The 15,299-nt window shown below is 42.4% G+C and overlaps 1 protein-coding gene across 3 annotated transcripts in view; it reads right to left on the bottom strand.

Annotated features, from left to right (window-relative positions):
* Positions 1–15,299, bottom strand: part of LOC139568539 (VPS10 domain-containing receptor SorCS1-like) — a 179,858-nt gene that overhangs the window by 66,023 nt on the left and 98,536 nt on the right. The window lies entirely within an intron of this gene.

The following is a 15,299-nucleotide window of genomic DNA, read 5'->3' as shown; positions in this document are numbered from 1 at the left end:
GCTACACTGCTTGCTGACTGTACACTGTACTGCATGATTGTAGCGGGTTTACTAATGTGTTAGTTCTAGTAACCATGTTGACTGGTGACAATGATGTAGGCCGTGTGTCGCGGTTAGCGGTTACGATATGAAGGTTTGGCTTAGAAAGTTTTTTTTGCCTGGTCACAGACAGCTAATGTGTTGTGTACTGAAGTCCACAAGCGAAGGGAAAATGTGAGCGGAGGTGTATGTGGCTGCTGTGAAAGTGACAGGGATAAACAGGGATAAAAATACCTGAATTTGTCAAACAGAAACTCTTGTTTGCAACTGCTGGACTAATGATTACACCCTAGATCAACTAGATACAGCCAAGAGTGTGCAAAGTATTGAATGTGCCACTGTCTGTCACCTTGATTACTCAAATTGTCCTCTCGACCGTTGCAAATTAGTTGTAAACTTTCATTCATAGGTTAGATTGTAGCAACCTCGTGACGGGAATAGGGAAAATTTGAGTTTCATGTAGTAACCTAAACCTATCGATGTTACATTGAGCTGGTAACAGAAATAAGACCATGCACATCTTAAACGTCACAGACCGCCACTGAATCCATGTGATGGGCAGCTTGAGAGTTTGAAGTTGCATGATTGAAAAAATAAAATAATTATTGGATTATATGATTTGATTATAAAGTCTACATTTAATAACAGATATAATGTACGTAATTTGCGGTTCTAAATTGCCGTCTTTAGACTCACTGTCATCTCCCGCTTGTTAGATATCTCAATTATAAACCTGTGTTCCGCTCTGCTAGATCCTAATTATTGCTGTAGAGACAGTCTTTTAAAACACCTTTTGCCTATCTTGTAGCGAGTGTGTATGGGTAACGCATTCAGATTGCTCTCTCTCTCTCCTGCGCTCTGTTCAGTCAGGCTTTGAAAGCTCTAATTTCCCACAAGCTTTGTTCTTTTCTTGGAGGTTCACAAATTTTTCCCCTGTGATTGTGCCAAATGAGAAAAAAAACACATATATATCAAAAGATATAATCAGTAGCAAATGTAATTGAATCAGTCATCCTGAACACTTACATAACCCCTTATCAGTAGCACAGTGGGAAGGAAGTAGAGAGTGTGTGTGTGTGTGTGCGTGTGCGTGTTAATAAAACCATGAACTGATTGGCACATATTATCCTAACTCATCCATCCAGTAGTGCCCACAATTTCAGTGTCAGACAACGAGTCTGAAACCTCCACAGTTTCAGACAACGACTCTGAAACCGCCACAGTTTCAGTGTCAAGACATTATGGAACCGTCAAACCGTTGAAGTCTATGAGTCTCCTCACACCACCATATTTCTATACTTCACCCTTCCCGAGCCAGACCACTGATAACATTACGCTAGCAAATTGTAATTAATGACACCAGTCGTGCAGGGATCACACCGCTATGGAACCATGCTGACTGGGTTATAGAGGATAGAGAAAAGGCTAACGGAGTAGGGAGACACAACCTTCAACCAACAACCCAAGGTGATTTTAACAGGTTCCGCTGTGTCACATGACAGATGTCTTTCCAATCAGTTATCACTCTTTCTCGGCTTTTCCCCATTTGACAAATCTCCTAAGTTTCCCTGATTACCATCAATAGCGGTGGATTTGGGAATGGGGCATGAGCTAAAATGCCCAATACACTTCCAGCAGGAACCATTGGCTATTTAACATAGAGTCTCAGCCGCGCCTGCTCAAGCTTGCTAAGTCATTTGTCAAACTATGCATGGTAATGGTAGCTATAGTGGGCCGACCCCAAACACAAGTTCATCAATCACAGTGAGCTAGCTAGCGTGGCGCCATACGTGATCCACATGCTGACCAATCCAATCAAATATCAAATGCAGCAGCCAACACAGTTTCTTTTTACATTCCATACACAATTAACACTTTGTAAGAGACAGTGTTTTAACTCTGGGCACTATTAAAACTTTGTCTGCCCCTATAAATATGGAAACAACACCCTATTGTGATACAGCCCTACTCTAGCCTAGCCTATGTAGGCTAATGCAGCCATTGTGATACAGCCCTATTCTAGCCTAGCCTATGTAGGCTAATGCAGCTATTGTGATACAGCCCTACTCTAGCCTAGCCTATGTAGGCTAATGCAGCTATTGTGATACAGCTCTATTCTAGCCTAGCCTATGTAGGCTAATGCAGCTATTGTGATACAGCCCTATTCTAGCCTAGCCTATGTAGACTAATGCAGCTATTGTGATACAGCCCTATTCTAGCCTAGCCTATGTAGGCTAATGCAGCTATTGTGATACAGCCCTATTCTAGCCTAGCCTATGTAGGCTAATGCAGCTATTGTGATACAGCCCTATTCTAACCTAGCCTATGTAGGCTAATGCAGCTATTGTGATACAGCCCTATGTAGGCTAATGCAGCTATTGTGAAGGGAGGATTATAAGCGGTTTCATCAATACGGGGAACACTCACAACGACTTATTTCAATAATTTGTTTTTGGAATATGGAAATCGATATATCCTAGTGCGACGTGGAAATGGATTATAAAGATTCTGGTGAGCTTCTCGGGGATGTGGTTGTGTATCTGATTAGTTCCACTTATAACCTTCAGATGAGAGAGAAATGAGGGGAAGAGTTGGACAGATGTGGCAGCGAGGGAATGAATCCTGTAGGAGTTGTGTTGAATACCATATTCTGCTTCATAAGACGACATTAACCATCAGCGGAAAACAGGGCAATGACGTTGCCAAGTATTCAGCAGTTATACTTTTATCTAAATACTCGTCTTCACTTAACATGGATAAGCCTTTAGACTTATGTTTTCTCTGAACTTTACCTTGTCTTTTTACATATTTATATAAAACTGTATGAAAATGTCAACAACATCCTCATCATGCAGAATATCATGACTGTTTGCTTAGACATAGCTGTATCTTTAGATACGCTATCTTGGAGCTTCACCTTGTAATTGAACAGATTTCTATAAAACTGCATAGAGATGTCAACATCCTCTTCACACAACATGACATTACGGTGTCATGTTTAGACAGGAAATGACAGACTGAACATGTTGACTCAATCAACGTTTCCAGGGGTAATTTCAAGAAACCATCACACTCTGGTCAAAAATGCATGTCCAAATGTTGCGTAATGTTATGCTTTTTTTTTCTTAACAGAGTTTTGGAAATAAAATGAGAAAAACTGAAAAATAGAGTCTCAAGGAATCACGCTGACCCTGAAACTTTCTCCATCAGAGTTCCATGCTCTGTAATCCACAAATAAACGCTGGCATTTTGTTCATTTCTACACTTCGCACTTTCCCCTGATGGAGCACGGGGAAAAGAGAGGGCATGCCTGGAATTGCTACCATTGTGTGTGTGTGTGTGTGTGTGTGTGTGTGTGTGTGTGTGTGTGTGTGTGTGTGTGTGTGTGTGTGTGTGTGTGTGTGTGTGTGTGTGTGTGTGTGTGTGTGTGTGTGTGTGTGTGAATGTGTGCGTGTGTGTGTGTGTGCACGTATTTAGTTTATGAGGCCAAAGAGGTTCAAAATGACCAAAGGATAATGAAGCAGCCACCAACTGCAAGACGTTTAAGAAGTGTGCGATGAATAACACAGTGAGTTAATAGCCGTGCAGCAGTAAATACTCAGTGATAGAATATTAATGAAATTAGGCCCATATTTTCCACCCTAGTCACAGTAATTGGATTGTGAAGCCTCTCTCTAAATCCAAGCGTAACACAGTCGGTGCCCCAGCGACAAATATACTCTCTTTGCACTATAGGAAGTTCAAATGGCAAGATTTCAAGGAAATTCATGGAGAAGAGTAGAGGGAAAGTAGTACTCACTAAATTGTAGCTTCTAACAACAGACCCCCACTTTTAGGCTGACATGTTGCTACTAGTTTGACTACCCAGACATGATTATGAGAGTTTGAATGGGCAACATGACAGATGTTACTTCCTGTAAACTAGCAGCAGGTGCATTTGTTGTTGAACGGAAAACAATAGGAGTTGCTTGTTCGCTCATGTCATCCCATGGACAGTCGGTGACCAGTAAGTGAACTCCTTAGACAAAAAGGTCAGTCTTGACTGTCTCTTTCGCCTTGTAGAGACGTCTGAAGAGCAGCAGAGTAGTGTAGAAGCCATGAATCAGCCACCATCTAGTGGCCCAAGTCAAAATTACACAATACCCAACATAACTAGACCAAGGTTCTTCAACCTTTTCTTGCCAAGGGACCCCCTCCCAGGGAAACCAGTGACCCAGGAACCCTCATCATATGTTAGCAAAAACTTGTTTCTTTCACATGTCTTATCATCAGGTGAATGATAAATGGCAAGGAGAAGTAATTAACATTTTATAATGAATATATTTGGTGAAGTTTTTCTACATTTTGACTTCCCCACATTATAATTGGAAGAGGAAGTGTAACTCCAAACACATTTTGACTAAGAGCACTGGTGTAGCGCAGTTTCTCTGGACCTCCGCAAAGTCTAATGCGTCAGCCCCTCAGTATAGTCTACCGACCGCTGTCCGTGGTTCTGAAATTGCAACGTTTATGTGGCTGCCTATCGATAGGCTATCAGATTGGTGCTAGTGCTTGTAGTAGCCTATAGCTTTGCTTTAATGAATACATGTATTGTTTTTTGGGATTGTCATTTTCTCATGTTAAGCCTAACATTTATGTTTCACTAAGCTATAGGCCTACAGTGTTGCAATGCTGCTGTTTAGAATGCTGGCTGGTTGCAATTATGTATTTACTTGCTCAGTAATTAAAGTAGGACATTCAAATGTTGCAGATTGTAAAATGAATGTTCTATGCAACAACATACTAATCAGTAACCAATTTATGTTTTTAAATACGTAGGATACAACTGTCCGGTAGCCCTATAAGCCTACCTTTGCCGTCCTCACGCTATCGCGCAGCTTGGGTCGAACGTAAAACCAGTCTATTAATGCCAATGATCAAAACAATAGCTTACTAGGGATTGTTTCATTATACAGACAATGCAGTCTAGCCTACTAGCCTATCTATAGCTATATACAGTACTTAGCATGGTAGCCTATAGATATTACACGCTGGAACTCGGACTCCACGCTGTGGGCTATCCGTCTCATCACTCGTAGGCTTACCGTCAGCTTGGTTTTCTGGGAGAGGAGGAGGTGGAGGCTCGACACTCTCACTAGAGGAACTGTCACTATTCGCAAGGGGAGGAAGAAGAGGAGGGCCCTGCTATAAGTCCACTCATATAGCAGGGCCCGGGCACTGTCTCAGTCTGGACTGGCAGGCTGCTAGTGCTAGCTGCTGCATAACTAGGCCTACTAGCTTCCACCTGATGTTTCGTCAGTCGAGGACAAGGTGGTCGTTTGGCATGAGGTTGGTCATGCCAAACGACCACTTGGTCTTGCCTTTTGTTCATCCATCTTCAACAATGCACTCACTCTCCATCCGAGTCCGACCTGATTCGCCTAACTTTTTTGAACTTTTGATAGCCAAATAGGTGAGGAGGCCGAGGCGGGCTGCCGCCGGCACTGCTCGGTAATAGGCTAATTAGATGCATGACAACTATATAGTCTGTCTGGCTAACCTACTACCATGTAGATTGGACAATAAACACTTCACTTGCTAGATGTGGAAATTAAAAAGGAGGGTTACTGTCAAAATAATTTCTTAAAAACATGAATAAAATGTAGACATACAGTGGGGAGAACAAGTATTTGATACACTGCTGATTTTGCAGATTTTCCTACTTACAAAGCATGTAGAGGTCTGTAATTTTTATCATAGGTACACTTCAACTGTGAGAGACGGAATCTAAAACAAAAATCCCGAAAATCACATTGTATGATTTTTAAGTAATTAATTAGCATTTTATTGCATGACATAAGTATTTGATACATCAGAAAAGCAGAACTTAATATTTGGTACAGAATCCTTTGTTTGCAATTACAGAGATCATACGTTTCCTGTAGTTCTTGACCAGGTTTGCACACACTGCAGCAGGGATTTTGGCCCACTCCTCCATACAGACCTTCTCCAGATCCTTCAGGTTTCGGGGCTGTCGCTGGGCAATACGGACTTTCAGCTCCCTCCAAAGATTTTCTATTGGGTTCAGGTCTGGAGACTGGCTAGGCCACTCCAGGACCTTGAGATACTTCTTACGGAGCCACTCCTTAGTTGCCCTGGCTGTGTGTTTCGGGTCGTTGTCATGCTGGAAGACCCAGCCACGACCCATCATCAATGCTCTTACTGAGGGAAGGAGGTTGTTGGCTAAGATCTCGCAATACATGGCCCCATCCATCCTCCCCTCAATACGGTGCAGTCGTCCTGTCCCCTTTGCAGAAAAGCATCCCCAAAGAATGATGTTTCCACCTCCATGCTTCACGGTTGGGATGGTGTTCTTGGGGTTGTACTCATCCTTCTTCTTCCTCCAAACACGGCGAGTGGAGTTTAGACCAAAAAGCTCTATTTTTGAATCATCAGACCACATGACCTTCTCCCATTCCTCCTCTGGATCATCCAGATGGTCATTGGCAAACTTCAGACGGGCCTGGACATGCGCCTGCTTGAGCAGGGGGACCTTGTGTGCGCTGCAGGATTTTAATCCATGACGGCGTAGTGTGTTACTAATGGTTTTCTTTGAGACTGTGGTCCCAACTCTCTTCAGGTCATTGACCAGGTCCTGCCGTGTAGTTCTGGGCTGATCCCTCACCTTCCTCATGATCATTGATGCCCCACGAGGTGAGATCTTGCATGGAGCCCCAGACCGAGGGTGATTGACCATCATCTTGAACTTCTTCTATTTTCTTCTATTTTCTAATAATTGCGCCAACAGTTGTTGCCTTCTCACCAAACTGCTTGCCTATTGTCCTGTAGCCCATCCCAGCCTTGTGCAGGTCTACAATTTTATCCCTGATGTCCTTACACAGCTCTCTGGTCTTGGCCATTGTGGAGAGGTTGGAGTCTGTTTGATTGAGTGTGTGGACAGGTGTCTTTTATACAGGTAACGAGTTCAAACAGGTGCAGTTAATACAGGTAATGAGTGGAGAACAGGAGGGCTTCTTAAAGAAAAACTAACAGGTCTGTGAGAGCCGGAATTCTTACTGGTTGGTAGGTGATCAAATACTTATGTCATGCAATAAAATGCAAATTAATTACTTAAAAATCATACAATGTGATTTTCTGGATTTTTGTTTTAGATTCCGTCTCTCACAGTTGAAGTGTACCTATGATAAAAATTACAGACCTCTACATGCTTTGTAAGTAGGAAACCCTGCAAAATTGGCAGTGTATCAAATACTTGTTCTCCCCACTGTAGGTGTGAGCTGGACGAGCTGATCAGCCCCCAGAGCTTGTGCCCCCCCGCGGGAGTGTCCGCTGCACCAGTGGCTAAGAGCAGCTGTTCAGCTGGTTAAACAAAGGTTCGCCATATGTTGGCGAAACTGTATGTCCGAGTTAAGAAAGCTTACCAGCAGCCAGCGCCACTTGCTGCACTGGTAGCCTATAACGCAGGTGCTTTTCAAAGCCTATGTCAAATGAGTGTAATTGGCTCCAATGAGTGTAACTTGCTCAATATTAGGAGTTGAGAAATAAAGTTGACATCATTAGAAATAAGATAATATCCTATTTTCTACTGTAGGTATGTAGTTTTAAATGTGTTTATTCTGTTGTTGCAAGCAATATTCATCAAATTAAATTAAAAATATATATTTTCGCAGACCCCCTGCAGTACCTCCATGGACCAGAGTTTTAAAATAACTTCCTCTGTTTAAAACTTAGCAATTTGGCCATTCGACAGAGTTCTTTCTGCATCAGCTGGTCGGATAGTCCAATTTATATTTTGAGTTAGGGCGACTCCAAAATGTGTCCAAAAAGAGAAGAAACCTCCCCAGCAAATAAGTTAGAGTTTGATGGATAGGAAGTGTATGGGTTTTTCATGAGGAAAATCATGAATAGAAACCGTCCAACTTGGCAGGAGAAAAGGCAGCAAGATCATATTGCGTAAATCTTATAAGACATACTGCTCTTGAACTACAGTAAATCTGAATGTACATCTATCTTAATTACGCTCTTAGACAGTGGACAGACCATTAGATACTAAAGTTAGCCTACTGTGAGTGAAACGTTCCAATATTCACACGGGCATTCTATATTAATAATGTCTTACGAATGTATCTTAATAATGCTATTACAACTGAGATAATTGTCCACAGTGCATTTTAATTACTGACAGAATTGCTTCATTTCCTCTGTATGCCCGTCTGGAATTAATAAAAATGGCCTCCTCTTTCCTTTGTAAGAAATCTCAGTGTAACACACTCACTAAGACCTAGGAAAGATAATACATCTTTAATGAAAAGCCCTGCAGTGCCTTGGAGAGATCATTTCTGCCTAATGGACTTCACTTTCTTCATCTGCTAATACAATGTACTGTCCAAGCGCTTACTAAAGATCTACCTAAGGAGTTATTTAGCGGTTGCTGCTTTGATCCCAGGGCATATCCTATTTACAGAGAACATGTCAGCAATGGAAAGGGATTGAATGGGTTTAACTACAGGGTTATGTTCATTTAGGGCAGCTTTTAAAATGTTTTACAAAGGAAAACTAAAATGAGCATTTCTTAGTGGACCTCTGTTTCAGTCCGTTTTCGAACACAATCCAGGTCTTGGGAGACCGAGTAGATGCCTAATTGAGGCTACGGGCAAAAGGGCAGCCAAGCAGGGACAAGGTCTCGCATGGGAAAAGAAGTGAAGTCTTCATAAGAGGGTAATAAAATGTCAGCCGGGAGACTTGGGAAGCTCGGGTAAAGGTCTCACCAAAATGAAAGGGGGGCCAAGCGGGAGGAAGAGAACGAGGGACATTGAACAAGTGAGAACACACTGCGGCAAATGGTGCATGGATCATCTTCTTGGATTTGGCTGGATCATTATTACCTCGTCATTAGTTCACCTCTTCATTTCACCCGTTTTTGATCACTCCCTTAAAACTTTGTCTTGTCTTTGCATACAGTATTACAGCTCTCTATTCTGGACTACATAATGAGCCCTTCTCTTTCTCTCCGTTCCCTGGTGGAGTCCACCAGCCAACCAGGTGCTGCAAAACTTTGAACTCTCCTTATTAAACACAAGTACTGTCTCTTGAGCCCAGGCATTTGAAGTCTAGACTAATTGACTATCACCTTGACATTTCCACTGCAACCCGGCCCGGACCTCACCAACACTAACATTGCATCTTCACACTGACGGTAATTGGGCCTTTATGACTCCCATCCTAGCCCCTACCACCCAACACACACACAAAAACAAATTGGAAGACATAGTGGAGTGATGTGTGCAACAAGCTAGTCAGAGCTAGTGGGGGATCGATGCATAATATTAAGCATATTAATGATAATACTGTTTGCGTTGCACTTGTTGCCTCTAGAATGAAAAAAATATCTAAATTATATTTTGTGAGTGCAGACCCTCTACACTGCATCACATAATAATGAGGTCATACAAGGAAAGGCACGCAACAAAGTTTGAGGTAGGTCTACTTGAAGGGCAAGGAAGCACGCCGTTTTGCCACACCCTTGATTTTGCTTTGTCTCAAACAATCACGATACGTGGAACATTAATAAATCATAATGGAATGTAAGATTAATCGCATGTGGCGTCATGAGATGTGATCTGTGTGAGATTGCGGAAGCACTCCAAGGGGTTCTCTCTCCATTGGCTTCTCCCTCTCTCCCTCTCTCCCTCCCTCCCTCCCTCCCTCCCTCCCTCTCCCTCCCTCCCTCCCTCCCTCCCTCCCTCCCTCCCTCTCTCCCTCCCTCTCTCCCTCCCTCCCTCCCTCCCTCCCTCCCTCTCTCTCTCCCTCTCTCCCTCTCTCTCTCCCTCCCTCTCTCCCTCTCTCCCTCCCTCCCTCCCAGCCTGCTCATGGGCCTTAGTGTTCTTGCCTCGCTCTCATTTGTAGATTGTGCCTTAGGGCTGACAGATGTTCTATATTTTTTTCCACCGTTAGGTTGTTCACTTCCATCACATTTACCACCACATGCACAGCTACTCCCTTCCTTCAGCCAGAGCATGGCTAACTCGCCTTGACTCAGATCACACCTGTATTGTCTCCCATGAAGAACAGTGAGATGAGTAACCACTCCCGTGCTAGCATTTACCTCCACCAGCTGAAGGATGGTGAGGAACAGGTCAATTGCGCCGTGCTAGCACGCTAAACTATCATGCTAGAGCCAGTTGGGTCCCATGGCAGTTGGGTCCCATGGCAGTTCCAGTTGCTAGCACGCTAAACTTACATACTCGTGCTAGCTGGCTCCCATGGGAGTTCCACGTCCCTGTTTTGCTTTTGGAGTGTTCCTGTATATGGGATGTATCCTGCATACAGAAGTTATCACACCATGTGTTGCAGCTAGCTAATCATCCACTATAGCTATTAAGACAGATGTTTGCAGTTAATGAGTTTAGTATGCATATTACATGATCACATACAGTGGGGCAAAAAAGTATTTAGTCAGCCACCAATTGTGCAAGTTCCCCCACTTAAAAAGATGAGAGAGGCCTGTAATTTTCATCATAGGTACACTTCAACTATGACAGACAAAATGAGAAAAAAAATTCCAGAAAATCACATTGTAGGATTTTTTATGAATGTATTTGCAAATTATGGTGGAAAATAAGTATTTGGTCACCTACAAACAAGCAAGATATCTGGCTCTCACAGACCTGTAACTTCTTCTTTAAGAGGCTCCTCTGTCCTCCACTCGTTACCTGTATTAATGGCACCTGTTTGAACTTGTTATCAGTATAAAAGACACCTGTCCACAACCTCAAACAGTCACACACCAAACTCCACTATGGCCAAGACCAAAGAGCTGTCAAAGGACACCAGAAACAAAATTGTAGACCTGCACCAGGCTGGGAAGACTGAATCTGCAATAGGTAAGCAGCTTGGTTTGAAGAAATCAACTGTGGGAGCAATTATTAGGAAATGGAAGACATACAAGACCACTGATAATCTCCCTCGATCTGGCGCTCCACGCAAGATCTCACCCCATGGGGTCAAAATGATCACAAGAACGGTGAGCAAAAATCCCAGAACCACACGGGGGGACCTAGTGAATGACCTGCAGAGAGCTGGGACCAAAGTAACAAAGCCTACCATCAGTAACACACTACGCCGCCAGGGACTCAAATCCTGCAGTGCCAGACGTGTCCTCCTGCTTAAGCCAGTACATGTCCAGGCCCGTCTGAAGTTTGCTAGAGAGCATTTGGATGATCCAGAAGAAGATTGGGAGAATGTCATATGGTCAGATGAAACCAAAATAGAACTTTTTGGTAAAAACTCAACTCGTCGTGTTTGGAGGACAAAGAATGCTGAGTTGCATCCAAAGAACACCATACCTACTGTGAAGCATGGGGGTGGAAACATCATGCTTTGGGGCTGTTTTTCTGCAAAGGGACCAGGACGACTGATCCGTGTAAAGGAAAGAATGAATGGGGCCATGTATCGTGAGATTTTGAGTGAAAACCTACGTCCATCAGCAAGGACATTGAAGATGAAACGTGGCTGGGTCTTTCAGCATGACAATGATCCCAAACACACCGCCCGGGCAACAAAGGAGTGGCTCCGTAAGAAGCATTTCAAGGTCCTGGAGTGGCCTAGCCAGTCTCCAGATCTCAACCCCATAGAAAATCTTTGGAAGGAGTTGAAAGTCTGTGTTGCCCAGCAACAGCCCCAAAACATCATTGCTCTAGAGGAGATCTGCATGGAGGAATGGGCAAAAATACCAGCAACAGGGTGTGAAAACCTTGTGAAGACTTACAGAAAACGTTTGACCTCTTTCATTGCCAACAAAGGGTATATAACAAAGTATTGAGATAAACTTTTGTTATTGACCAAATACTTATTTTCCACCATAATTTGCAAATAAATTCATTAAAAATCCTACAATGTGATTTTCTGGATTTCTTTTTCTCATTTTGTCTGTCATAGTTGAAGTGTACCTATGATGAAAATTACAGGCCTCCCTCATCTTTTTAAGTGGGAGAACTTGCACAATTGGTGGCTGACTAAATACTTTTTTGCCCCACTGTATGTCGTAACCTTGGAGTGTTATCTTACATTCAAGGCTGAAAGTAAGACTTTCTTAGGTGATGGGAGCAGAGACGCTTTTTAATCATTTTACTGATGTATGAGGTTAGTACCTCAACTATCAAATGACATCCTGTTGCAGGAACATCAACAACAATCAAACGATTAAGAAAGAGGCATCACTTCTATGCTTACAAATATAATGGGGGGGTACTAAACTGACATATGGAATTGTTAAAAGATGCTCATATGATGGACCATTTACCTATTTGATTTAACATTTTAGGAGCCCTTTAGGTATCTCCAAAAAATATTTAAACATTTTTGGAATAAAATATTGGGCATTTTGGGGGGATAAAATATTGAATATGGTGTTTACTACTATAGCCCATAGAAAAACATTGAATAAGACATTCATAAATGGCAACAAAAAAAAAACTGTCAAAAGATAAATCATAAGGAAAAAGGTTTCAAAGTGTCTGTCCTATATCTAGGTAATATAAGAAAGCTCAGGAAATATTGTCGTTTTTTTGGACACATACTTAATAACCCCTTATGTTTTTTGGCACAAAATTACCTCCATACTTCCACTCATTTATATGGGTTACCTTCAGATGAGTCCCGTGACACTTGTGGGGGTCGTAGTGCAAAACGAAGAACCCCATCTGTGTTCGTGAGAGTCTCCCCTTTCCACAGGTTGTAGGTCAAACCGTTCGGATGCCACAGACATTTTCGAGAGAAGACCGATTTTTTGGGGATGTCTCATGGTCTGACAAATACCGCTGTAGCTCGGTCACCTTCAAGACGCAGCCAACATCTCTATCTTAAACTGACAGATTTTAAATGGGGATTTTTGTTATTATGTTACTTAGATTGACTCATGGGTGGGTCAATAGACACTTAAGGATTTGAACCAGTGTGCTACAGCAGGAAAATAATCCTGCAGCAACAGGAAATGTGTGTTATTATGTGGTTTATATGATGACGTCTGAGCTGCACAGAGGCTGTCATTGTTTCGGAGCACAACACACACACAGAAATAAATAAGGCCCTCATCTGAAACATTTGTGCCGCTGACTGCTGCTTTAGTCAATATGTTCATGAGAAAAAGCATTCATCAGTGTTTTCCATAAGCGCCGGCCGTCGGCTGAATAGCCGATAACAGACTCATTTGTAAGCCGGCTACTTTTTCCACTTAAAATGTTCAATTAGATAGTCAGAAAAGTCCATGTAGTCTTCTGCCGCTAAAATGAATGATATGCATCTTCTATTGATCTATTGATAGTACAGACACCTGTCAGTCTTTCGCATGTTTTATCGGCCTATACAGCCATGGAGTCGGGACACATTGGCTATTTACTGTGATTGATTACCAAACGGCAAGTGTTGACTAGTTTACGAAAAGTGTCGAAACGACTGAATAAAGTCAATCTCCTATATACCTTTGCTATTCATACAATGTAGTTATGTCCATGGTACAGCATCGGGACATGTAAACCAAAGATCTTGTTTGTTTTTTCCGAGGATTCGAAGCCCATGAAGAGACTTGCCAGTGACCGCTAAAGTGGCTCGTCAGTGTAGCCTAGTGATGGGTTGTTCGCGAACTAACGGCTCTTTTTGAATGGTTAAGTTAATCTGTTAGGTTAATGGAACCGAATCTCCTCCATAAGAGAGATGTGTGTTTTGACTCCCTAATTTGCATACTGGTAGGCTACTCCTGCTTTTTAGCGATTATCTGCAGATTAATGATGGAAATATTCAATGAAGATGTTGAATTCTCACTGCAGGAACAATAGGAAGTGGAGAGAGCGTTCAGGTCCAAAATATGATCAAATAAAACAGATTGATAATGATACTTATATGCTAGTATTAAAGACATAGATATAGGCCTACTGATTTAATTAAAGATAACAGACAACTGCTGCTTTCTGTTTAGCAAAGTCCATGTTTAACACCTGCTTCATTCTTCAATCATACCTGTTGAAGTAAGACTGTAAATGTGACTTGAATCTCAAGAGAAGACAGGTTTAATGTTAAAAATGTTTTCTTACTTAGAAAAGAGTTGTGATCAGGACAAGGCCTAGACGATATCTAAAACTACTAACACTGCATTTCAATAATTTTCAGTCATTTTATTGTGAAGTAATGTCTTTCTACTTAATACCACAATTTGACCAAAATGCGAGGAAAAGTCATTAAAATATTCTATAATTTAGAGGTGCATTTTGGATGGAATCAAGGCATTAGAATGTACCAGAAGCCACCAAAATTGAGCTTGTTATGCAATTTTCACGGAAAGCACAGCTATTACTTCCCCCAAAAAATCACTGCTTCTGAGAGGGAACCAGAGGTTGTTTGTCTGAATCTGTCTGTCGCTCAATCACCCTCCCCTCAAATTCCTTTCATTTTCCGGAAGCATTAGCCGCCCTACCAAACATTTGTACAAGAAAATGATCTGCAAGCATGTCAGAGGGGTTGTCGATATTTACCGTCATTACGCGTTATTTCTCTCACACATTTCTCTGTACTAAAACCTGTTTATCCGCTATTTGCTTGTGGTTACTCTTCAACTGGACTGACCACCTGCTCTGATTCTCTGCACCTTAGCACACATGCACACACCAACACAGACAAACACACACATATACATTCATGCTACACACACATCACAACGGCTGCTACGAGACTTATTATACTGCTCAATTTATACACTGCCCCCCCATCTACCCCCCTTCCCCAAAACACGTGTAAATATTGGACTATAAATTGTGCCTTCCTGTATTATACTTACGCTAAAATGTTTATTCTATTCTACTGAACCATTAACTGCATGTTTCTAGAAACTACTGATAGTACGGTTATTTGCCTTCGCAAGCGTTTCCCTTATAAGCGTTCTCATACTCAGAATGAGTCAGAATGCATTCCAGTGTTCTGATCTCAGTGATAAAATAGTGATCCATTGTTTCTGACTGGTCTCCACTGGTCCTTGTACACCAGTGACCTCATGCATCTCTCTCCTCCACTCCTCTCTACTCTACCATCCCCTGCAGCAACAGAAGGTTGACTTACCCTAACAGCGTGGGTGACAGCTAGCCAGAGTGATGATGACAAAGGTAACCTGGGTCCCTCTTCCCACAGCAGGCTCTGTGTGTGTGTGTGTGTGTGTGTGTGTGTGTGTGTGTGTGTGTGTGTGTGTGTGTGTGTGTGTGTGTGTGTGTGTGTGT

The sequence above is a fragment of the Salvelinus alpinus genome, chromosome 2, assembly GCF_045679555.1.
Source record: "Salvelinus alpinus chromosome 2, SLU_Salpinus.1, whole genome shotgun sequence".
Classification (NCBI taxonomy): Eukaryota; Metazoa; Chordata; class Actinopteri; order Salmoniformes; family Salmonidae; genus Salvelinus; species Salvelinus alpinus.
Note: the sequence above shows the minus strand (reverse complement) of the source record. Positions and strands in the feature narration are given on the sequence as shown.